The 10,657-nt window shown below is 45.1% G+C and overlaps 1 protein-coding gene across 2 annotated transcripts in view; it reads left to right on the top strand.

The window, feature by feature from the left end:
- Positions 1-10,657, top strand: part of ZBTB7C (zinc finger and BTB domain containing 7C) — a 295,085-nt gene that overhangs the window by 171,879 nt on the left and 112,549 nt on the right. The gene's annotated exons all lie outside the window — the stretch shown is intronic.

The raw sequence follows: 10,657 nt of genomic DNA, 5'->3' as shown, positions 1-10,657 counted from the left end.
TGATGGTTCCCACTGTCACAGGCATGTGATGGTCAATGAATGAATAGATGTGAGGCACTCACATACCACTGTGGGGGCATTATATGAGAACCTAGATAGAGATGCAAGATCCTCAGTGGCACTAAACTGATTTACTCCAGATGAGGCTCTGTCCCTTAGCTCAGGGTGGCCAACCTGAGCCTGAGAAGGAGCCAGAATTTACCAGTGTACATTTCCAAAGAGCCACAGTAATACGTCAGCAGCCCCCATCAGCTCCCCCACCCCAATCCCAGCACCTCCTACCCACCGGCAGCCCCACCGATCAGCGCCTCCCCTTCCCTCCCCGCACCTCACCATCAGCTGTTTCGTGGCGTGCAGGAGGCTCTAGGTGTGGGGAGAGAAGCGAGGACATGGCAGGCTCAGGGGAGGGGGCAGGAAGGGGTGGAGTGGGGGCAGGGCCTGTGGCAGAGTCAGGGGTTGAGCAGTGAGCACCCCCCGGTACATTAGAAAGATGGCGCCTGTCGCTCCAGCCCCGGAGTCGGTGCCTCTACAAGGAGCCGCATATTAACTTCTGAAGAGCCGCATGGGGCTCCGGAGCCACAGGTTGGCCACCCCTGCCTTAGCTGAAACAGGCAACCAGAAATCATAAACCCTAAAAGCAGGTTCAGCCTATTAAACATACGTTTATACTATAGTTAGTGTTAAATAATTGGCATTTGTTGGCATATTTCACTTGGATACTGTTTAGTGATTTACCGAACTATCCATCAGTCTTTATAATCATCTCATGATCCTTTCTTGGGTTTCCAGGTATTTACTTTGTCCGGGGTCTGCAAATCTCTCCAAATAGATTTTTCTCCTGCAACCTTGTTCATATTTTTTTCCCTCTCAAAGGAGCCATTTCAGTCTCCTTACAATTTGCACAGACATTTCAGTAAGCTGCGACACAATCTTTCTGCTGACGAGGATGTGATCTGTCCTGTCTCAGCTCCCGCTATTCTTTTTTGGTGGACTCCCCATGAGAAGTAAAACTCTAATTTGCTGCGAAGAAATAGAATCGTTATCTAGATTGAAATAATTTCTTTTTCCAACCCACCAACTGATAAAACATCAAATTGGTGGAGTTTTCTTATCAGCCCATAGAATTTGTAGGACACAAAATAATGACCTGTCAACTTGCCTTGAGCAGGCCAGTTCTGTAGCTCTGCACCAATCACACGAACCCTACCACAAAATGTAGGACAAAATCTAGGGCTGTCTTGATGGTATTTTAATAAGGATATTTAAGAGGACTTCTGAAAAGCCTCACAACTGGATGGGTAATGTGAGAGCTGAGATTTTATTACAACCCCTTATTATTTTTGGTAGCTTTAGGTTATTGTTTTTACAGTAGAATCTACACTTATGCTAAGTTTAAGGCACTTGCATATCTTGTATGTTCAGGATCTGTTAACTAGAAAGAAATATGCTGGCTTGAGTTACTGGAGCTGTTACTTTTCAATTTGGTGAAAAACTGGCTGCTGGTAACCCGAGTTGCAGTTTGACCAATATTAGCGCCTGATCCTGCAAACTTCCAGTACAAAATTTTGTCCGCTCATTTAGACTACATCTATTTTGGGGAGCCCAGCACAACGGTGCTATTTTCCATGGGTGCAGAGGTCCCACAACTTCATTTGAAGTTAATAGACGCTTCAGATGCTCAGCCAGATCCAGGGTGTGTCAAGTTTGAGCCCTTAGAAACTGAAGGAGCCTAAATTAACAGATGTGTCTGAAAACCCTGTCTCTGCTCATTAAAGCTGCCCTTATAGAAGCAGTCCCATTGAAGTCAGACTCTCACATGAGTAAGGACCACTTACACATGAGAGAGTTTGCAGGATCAGTCTTTCCTGATGTGTGTTTTGATGCCATTGTGAAAGACAGGCTTGGATACTGCTCACTGGTAGGCTGGTGCAAAACAGCTCATCCGCTTTTGCACAGACACATTTGAAATGGGACTACGTTAATCTGAACCTGGTACCATTTAATTTGCTCTAGCAGGGTCTCCACTGGGGAATTACAGTGCAACACTTCAGTGCACGCTGGAGCTCACACCCCCGTAGTCCACATTGCAGGGCCATGTAGACATGCCTTAAGGAATCCTCTCCCTGGGAAAACAGGTGAAATCGCCCAACCGCCAATGGTTTCAAGACCTCCGACTTCATTTATGTGAGTCTGAAGGTATGTCCGAGATGGATTGACATACCTACATTAGCTTTTCCTGTGCTAGCATGGCTAAAAATATCACTGACATACCCAGGGAAGGTGAGATCCTGCACAGGATAGCTCCAGGGGAGTGATATGACCTTGTTGTAAATGTCAATGGGGGGGGGGGGGGTTCTGGAATACCGTCTTCGTGAAACTCCTGTGGAATTCTAGAGCCATTAGAAGGTGATTTCTGCGGCGGGCCTGGGAACTGACGTCATTGGGAGGGGAGAGCTCTCTCCAGTCCCCAGGATCAAGCTCCCACCACCCTTCAGGGTTAGTTCCTAACTGAGCTGCTCCCCTCTTTAATTAGACTTGTTCAGACAAGTCACTCTGCCTTGGGCTGGAATTTTACCCCTACACTTCAAGATTTTCTTTTTAAAGAAAAATTTGTAGTCTTGATCTTCAAATATCGGGTACTCCCATCCTTTCATTTGGCATTCAGATACATTTTTGTATTTCCCTTGAAGTACTTGTTGTATCATGGTAGCACCTAGAGCCCCATCATGCTGAGCACTGTTCACTGCATAGTGAGAGACTGTCCCTGCCCCAGTGAGCTTACAAGGTAAACAGACAAGACTGAGGAAGTATTATTATCCCCATTTCACAAATAGAGGTGCTCAAGGTATGTCTACTCTGCAAAAGACCCCCCACGGCATTGAGTCTCAGAGCCGGCTCAACTGACTCGGGCTCATGGAGCTCATGGGGCAGTGTAGATGAGCCCAGTGGGGCACTGAAACCCAGCGTGGGGGAGGGTCTCAGAGCCCAAGCGGGACCGCTACACTGCTATATTTAGTTCCGTAGCATAAGCCCTGAAAGCCCAAGTCAGTTGTTGTGGGCTCTGAGACAAACTTCAGTGAGTTTGTTTTATTTGCTGTGTAGACGTTCCCTGAGTCAGAGAGTGATTAAGTAACTTGCCACACACAGCCTGCAGCAGAGGTCTTCTGCTGTCCCAGGTCTTCTAAGTCCCAGGCCTGTGCCTTAACCGCAAGGCCATCCTTCCCCTTACACTGTTCTATCTGAGATTAAGGAACTGGTCTCGCTCCCATTGAATATAATGGTAGAGCTCCCATTGACCTCCATGATTATGCCCCAATGTAGCTACAGAAGGGAAACATGCAAAAATCTAGTTTAAAAAAAGAAAACAAATCTAGGTTGGACAGGGCTCTCGCCTCCTGCTGTGAATTACTCCAGCCCCCAACCAGCACAAGGCAAAGCAAAAAAGAAAAGCAACTCTGGAAAGGGTCAGTTCTTACTGCTCAATTGGTCAGCTGTCTGTAGAGCCAATTTCTGCAGCTTTCTGTGGCATGGCAGGCCCCTAGGTAATATTTGACTGAATAGAACTGTAAGTGTTTAAACTGTATTGATGGAAACAGCTGTTTTATCCTATGTGCCTGAGATTTCAGCCCATCAGACATGAAGCAGGTCAAGATTCTTATGTCGTGTGTATTATAGAAAAGAGAACAGAATACGCTTGATAAAAGTGGGGACTTAAAAGAGACTCTTCTTTAGGTATGAAACTTTCAAGTCGCACAATGCATCAAAGAGCCATAGTCCGTACATTGAAAGGAGCGAAAGACATTACCTAATATTTTTACAGAATGAATAATAAGCATCCTGCATGCCTGGAAGCTAATTTAGAAGTACAGCTTGCACTGTGTCTCCCCGGTCTGAATTGCTCCCCAAAAGAGTCCCTAGCAAAAGAAAATGCATTTGGAGACCAATTTTTCTCCATTTAAATGCCCCCTTTTTGAATGTCTCCTGGTAAGATTTACTTATGAAAAGATGAAATAAAGTCTGTGCTAGAAGCAGCATGTCTCAAAAGAAACTCGGGAGCCAGTAGGGATTCCACATCTCCCCTCCCCTACACACACATTTTTGTTCCTTAAATATTGAAAGCATTGCGTGCAATGTACTGTAATACGGTCCTTAGGATGCAGGGGCCATATATTAGCATCGGGCGGCGGGGGGGTTCTTATTCTTCTCAGGCCCTACATTCTTAGGGAATGGGGAGGTGTCTTAGGGGGAAACCACCCTACAAGCGTGGTCTTTGCTTTTGTTCCAGCAAAGGCTCCATTGTTTTGTTCGGACGCAGTACAGGATAACCTGTTGCTCTTTGCAGCAGGAGTTGGAAATCTTGCACACAGCTGAAGGTACCAGTTATGTTTCAGGTGTTGCTGTCATGCAAAAAATGCCTTTTTAAACAGTAAACTGTTCTAGGGATCCCTTGATTTATTAGAGGGAGCATTCTGTACCTGCGGTACCCAGCAATATAATGGAACTGTGCATGATAGGTGAGATTGGCCCTGTGCAATGGCCCAACCAACCCATGGGGGCTGAGTGGGATTTGAGTGGTGTTCGTGTAGGCCTGAATTTCACCGTATGTCAGGAGACTTAGGGCCCAATCCAGCTCTCACTGAAGTCAATGAGAGTCTCTCCACTGACATCAGTGGGGTTTGGATTTAGCCTTAAGCGCCCAAGCTTGAAGTCATTGAGAGTTTTGTCAGGGGCACTGAAGGAAGCAGGACCTAAAAATGAGGAGAGTGGAGCCCATCTTTTCTAGACCCTTAAAAATAGTTTACTTCCTGTGTCGTGTTCAGTCCCTGAGAGCTAAATCCTGTGAGATGCTGAATTTTCTCAGCCTCCACAATAGTAATGGGAGACGAACGAGTTCAGTGACTCTCTGGGGTCACCTACGCCTCACGGGGTCGATGCTTGTGAGAAGAAGTGTGGATGGAACCTCCAGAATCACCAACCAGAATGTTATGTTAACATCGAGACACGAGCTAGGTGATCTGGATGGGTTAGGGGCTTGCTGATGGGATTAGGGAGTTTATGACATTAGGGCTGCCAGTTGGAAACAGGATGAGATTGGTAATGAGCGGAAGTTGCTACCTGCAGGCTCTGTTGGCCTCTGTGAAATAAGCTGGTAGCCTCCCACCACATTCCACTGGACATCACAGAACCGCCCCAAGTGCCTCACCCTTGTTGACAGCAGAGAGACACGGATTGAACAGGCCCCAGAGACTGAACTAACCTTTCACCTCTGCAGGTTGGAGTTGAGATGCATTAGGGCTGCAACATGGGGGAAGCTTGCATTCCTGCATTGAGCAGGGGGCATCCATCTCCAGGATTGTCAATGAGGCATCTTACATGAACCTTTAAAAAATATACCATGGAAAGTGTCTGGGGAAGCGGAACAGAACAAAACGGGAAAGTGTGGCAGGAAGAATCACTATCTCACCATCAGCAAACGGGCAGCACAACAAGGCTGCAAAATTGTCCGACCTGGACAAGCCACAAAAATATCAAGGAAAGTGGAATCTACAGGTCAGCTGGATTTCTTTTCCCCTTTGCCTTGCAGAATGAGCGGCTGCTCCAAGCCAGCTCTATTTCCTGCTGCCCTCACTTGTCACATCAAACTTTATTTTTACCATCTGTGGAGACATAGTTAAATTTTAGTGCTCACTTATCTCCTTCTCCCCCAGGCCACAATTAATTGAGGCCAGGAGGCAGGCAGGGCTGCTCAGGCAATATTTACAAGAAGAAGGGAATGTTAATGGGTCACTTGGGCCGAGCCCTGTAGATGGGGGAGATGCTGTAGGTGGGAGGTGACAGTTGGCAAGGGAGGAAATCTTTGGAACCTCGCACAGGCCCCCAGAGTGATTAAAATTGCTGAGAATTAGGCTTTTTATAGCAATGAATTAAAATCCGCTCCCCACATTAAAATGCTAGTGCTGGGTCTCTTGTTTCTCTGGAACTCTTCTGGTGGCTGGGTAGCAGCGAGGCTGTGATGTGAAAGAGAACAAGGAGCCCGGAGGGAGAAAGGATAGAAGCTAAAGGAGCCTTTCGGAGTTATAAACTCCTCTGATGCTGCAAAACTTGAACGTGGGAGCTCATGAAGAAATGACAGCTGCTCCTCTCTCAGCTCAGCCTGGCAGCAGCATTCAGCTGATTATTATTATTTGAAGAGACAAGGTGGGTGAAGTAATATCTTGTATTGGACCAACTTCTGCTGGTGCAAGAGACAAGCTTTTGAGCTACACGGAGCTCTTCTTCAGGTCTGGGAAAGGTACTCAGAGTGTCACAGCTAAATACAAGGTGGAACAGATTGTGAAACATAAGGAGTTAACAGATGTTGCAAGAAACCATTCAAAATGAAGTGGGAAAGTAACACCCCTCCAGTATTAGGACAAAGGAGATTTACAGTTAGTGGTTTATAGACTGTTGTAATGAGACACAAAACCAGGATCTTTTGAAGGTGTTGTGCAGATTTCCTTTGAGGATGAAGACAGAGAGGTCATATATGGAGCGATCGTTCTGTGAAAAGTGTTTGCTCCCAGGTAATAGGGTGTCTTTGCCTTTTATCATTTTTCTGTGTGAGTTCAGATGAGAGTGAGGTAACTGTCTTGTTTCATCTACATTGCTGTTCTAGGGGCATTGGATGCACTGGATGAGGTACACCACACGTTGTGATGCAGCATGTTTAGAACCCAGGAATCTTGAAAGGTGTGTTGTGTGGGATGTTGATCATCATAGCCGCGGAGATATATCTGCAGGTTTTGCATCTCTTGTTTGGGCAGGGTCTGGTGGTGCTCTGAGTTGGTGTCTCCTGGTCTATGGGCAGCTTGCTTCTGGTGGTGAGCTTGATGAGGTTGCGGGGGAGGGGTGTTGGGCCAGAAGATGGGGTTCAGGAAAGATCTCTTTTAGGATGGGGTCCCCATCAAGTAAGGGTTGTAATTGTTTGATGATACCTTGTTATAGATTCCAGCGGGTGGTGGTAGGTACCACCTTGGGGTGTGTGGTCTCTGGATTTTATTTTTCTGTATTGAAGCAGTTTCTCTCAGGGTACATGTATGTCCTGTTCCAGGATACAATCTATTTCTCTAGTTCTTGTTTGGTGAAGGCAATTTTAAATGTGCTAAGGTGAGACTCAGCAGGCCAGGGTCCCACCACCATGCTATGTGCTGTTCATACACAGAGTGAATGGTAGTCCCTGCCCCAAAGAGCTTATGATATGAAATACAAGACCTAGTAGGTGGATATGAGAAACAAATTGGCAAGGTGGGTGCTGGCGGGGACCAGGGGAATACAAATAATAAGAGGTTGCACATTTCTTAGCTAAGCAGGAGCAGTATCCCAACATGCTACCTGCCGAGCTGTTATCAGTTGGGTTTCCTCTGCAAAATCTAAGGGATAAAGGAGTTCAGGAGAGCAAGCAGTCTCTCCTGGAGCCCATATTAAAGGCACAACTGCAAACCATCCCAATGTGAAGAAAAGATAGGAAGAAAATAAGAGGCTAATATGGCTCAATCAGGAGCTCTTTATGACCTGCAGATCAAAAGGGAATCCTACAAAAAGTGGAAACATGGATGAATTGCTAAGGTGCAGTACAGAAGAATATTACAAGCATATAGGGACAAAATGAGAAGGCTAAGACACAAAATGAGTTACATCTAGCAAGGGACATAAAAGGCAAAAAGAAGAGGTTCTTTAAATACATAAGGAGCAAAAGAAAGACAACGGAAAGGATAGGTCCTCTACTTAGCAGGGAAGGAGAGCTAATAACTGATGACATCAAGAAGGCTGAGGTGTATAATGCCTGTTTTGTTTCAGTCTTCACTGAAAAGCTTAATGGTGCCCAGATACTGAACACAATTAATATTAACAACAAGAGGGAAGGAATTCAAGTCAAAATAGGGAAAGGACAGGGTAAAGAATATTTAGATAAGTTAGCTGTATTCATGTTTCAGGGCCTGATGAAATTCATCCTAGGATACTTAAGGTACTCACTGAAGCAATCTTGAAACCATTAGCAATTATCGTTGAGAACTCATGGAGGATGGGTGAGGTCCTAGAGGACTGGGGAAAGGCAAACATAGTACCTATCTTTAAAAAGGCTAATAAAGAGGATCCTTGGAACTATAGATCAGTCAGCCTGACTTCAATACCTGGAAGGATATTGGAACAAATTATTAATCAGTTTGTAAGCTCCTAGAGGATAATAGGGTTATACAGAATAGCCAGCATGGATTTGTGAAGAATAAATCATGCCAAACCAACCTAATTTTCTTCTTTGAGAGGGTTACTGGCCTAACAGATGGGGGAAAGCAGTAGATGTGATATATCTTGATTTTGGTAAAGCTTATGACAGAGTCTCACATGACATTCTCATAAGCAAACAAGGGAAGTGCGGTCTAGATGAATTTATTATAAGGAGGGTGCCCAGCTGGTTTAAAGACCATACTCAAAGAGTAGTTATCAATGGCTCGCTCTTAAACTGGGAGGGTGTATTTAGTGTGGTCCCACAGGGATCAATCCTGAGTCTGGTACTATTCAATATTTTCATTAATGACTTGGATAATAGAGTGGAGAGTATGCTTATAAAACTTGCAGATAACACCAGGCTGGGTGGAGTTGCAGGCACTCCACTGGACAGGATTAGAATTCAAAAGGACCTTGACAAATTGGAGAATTGGTTTCAAATCAACAAGATGAAATTCAATGAAGATAAGTGTAAAGTAATTCACTTAGGAAGGAAAAATCAAATGCCCAACTACAAAATGGAGAATAACTGGCTAGGTGATAGTATTAGTAAAAGGGACTTGGCGGTTATAATGAAGCACAAATTGAATATAAGCCAACAATGTGATGGAGTTGCAAAAAAGGGCAATGTCATTCTGGAGTGTAGTGACAGCAGTGTCAGATGGAAGACACAGAAGGTAATTGTCACACTCTGCTCGGCACTGGTGAGGTCTCAGCTGGAGTACTGTGTCCAATTCTGGGTGCCACATTTAGGAAAGGTGGACAAATTGGATTGAGCAACAAAAATGATAAAAGCTTTTGAAAACCTGACTTATAAGAAAAGGTTAAAAAAATAGACATGTTTATTCTTGAGAAAAGAAGGCTATCAGTCTTAAAATATGTTAAGGGCTGTTATAAAGAAGACTGTGATCAATTGTTCTCCCCGTCCGCTGAAGGTAGAACAAGAAGTAATGGGCTTAATCTGCAGCAAGGGCGATTTAGATTAGAAATTAGGGAAAACGTTCCAACTATAAGGATAGTTAAGCTCTGGAACGTGGAATCCCATTGGAGGTTTTTAAGAACAGGTTGGACAAACATCTGTCAGAGATGGTTTAGCTTTACTTGGTGCTGCTTCAGCACAGGAGGCTCGAACTGATGACTTCTCAAGGTCCCTCCCAGCCCTACATTTCTATGATTCTGTGCACATGATAGAAGAGGTGAGTTTGGAGGAGTGACTAGAAGGAAGATAGAGGTGGTGGCCTTACAGATTTTGACAGGGAACTTTTCCCAATCTCTCATCCTCTCTTTGCAGAGGGCCAGTGTGAAGCCAACATTCCACTCACGTCCCACTTTAAGCCCTTCAGACGTGGCTCACATGGCACTTGTGTGGTGCCTGGGCCTCATGCCATCCCAATACACAAGGTAAATTTCACCCTTAATGTGCATAGCGAAAGTACAGTTAAGAAGGTCAGTGGAAAGTGGTCTCCAAATTAAAGATCCCTTTAAAGTTAACCATCCGTGAGTCAATCCCTTTAAAAACAAATGAAGGAAGAAGAAAAAAAAACAGAGCTAGCAGGAGATCAGTTGGAAAACAGACATCTGGCCTATCTTTGGGGGCTGGTCAGTAATAATAAATGGGGTGGGGGGAGAGGAATATGGCAGCACAGATTACAGGACAGGAGGCAGAGATCCACACCCTGCCTCAATGCTACTGCAGTTTCTGGCTTTTGAGCATTGTGCTTGATTTTTATACCCTGCATTAATTATATTTTAATTATTATTATTATGCCTCTTTAATTGTCTGTGCAGTGCCCTGAGCACCTTCGAGGGTAGGGATGCTTCATAAACGCTGACTGTTTTATTAAGGTCTGGTCTATACGTTAAAAACAGAGTAGAGAGAAGACGTACTTAGGCTCACACATCTCAAAGTGGTTTCTCTTCTATTGTCAGGTTCAGATGCCAGCTTTCCTTGTCTCCCTTGCCTTCCCATGCTGCCCAAAGAGGAAAACCTGGTTCTGCCAGTATCTTACCTTGGGCCAGTACTGTGCCTTAAAGGGAAATTTCACCCAGATGGCACAACCCATGTGGCAGCTTCCAGGGCGTGGAGTGCTTGTTGCCACAAATGAACCATGCAATGTTTGTTGTGAATTTTGGGGGAAGTTTCTCATTCTAACTGGCGTTTCTGAGCTGCTGCCAGAGGCAGCATCTGGCTGTAAAGCAAGGTCATTCGTGACACTGGGAACGAAAGACCCCTGCCCACGAGAGACTGTAAAGCAGTTTGCTATAGAGAGGATCCCAGCTGCAAAGTTTGGATCCAGATAGGTATACGTGGTCGGGGCTGGGCCAGCCCCTTCTCCAATTTCCAGCCTGCTTTTATAATGATGTGAAGGGGCTCAGACTGAGATTTTCCAAG

The sequence above is a fragment of the Chelonia mydas genome, chromosome 5 (genome assembly GCF_015237465.2).
Source record: "Chelonia mydas isolate rCheMyd1 chromosome 5, rCheMyd1.pri.v2, whole genome shotgun sequence".
NCBI lineage: Eukaryota > Metazoa > Chordata > Testudines > Cheloniidae > Chelonia > Chelonia mydas.
The sequence above is the reverse complement of the archived record's forward strand: the minus strand, read 5'-3'. Positions and strand labels throughout refer to the sequence as shown.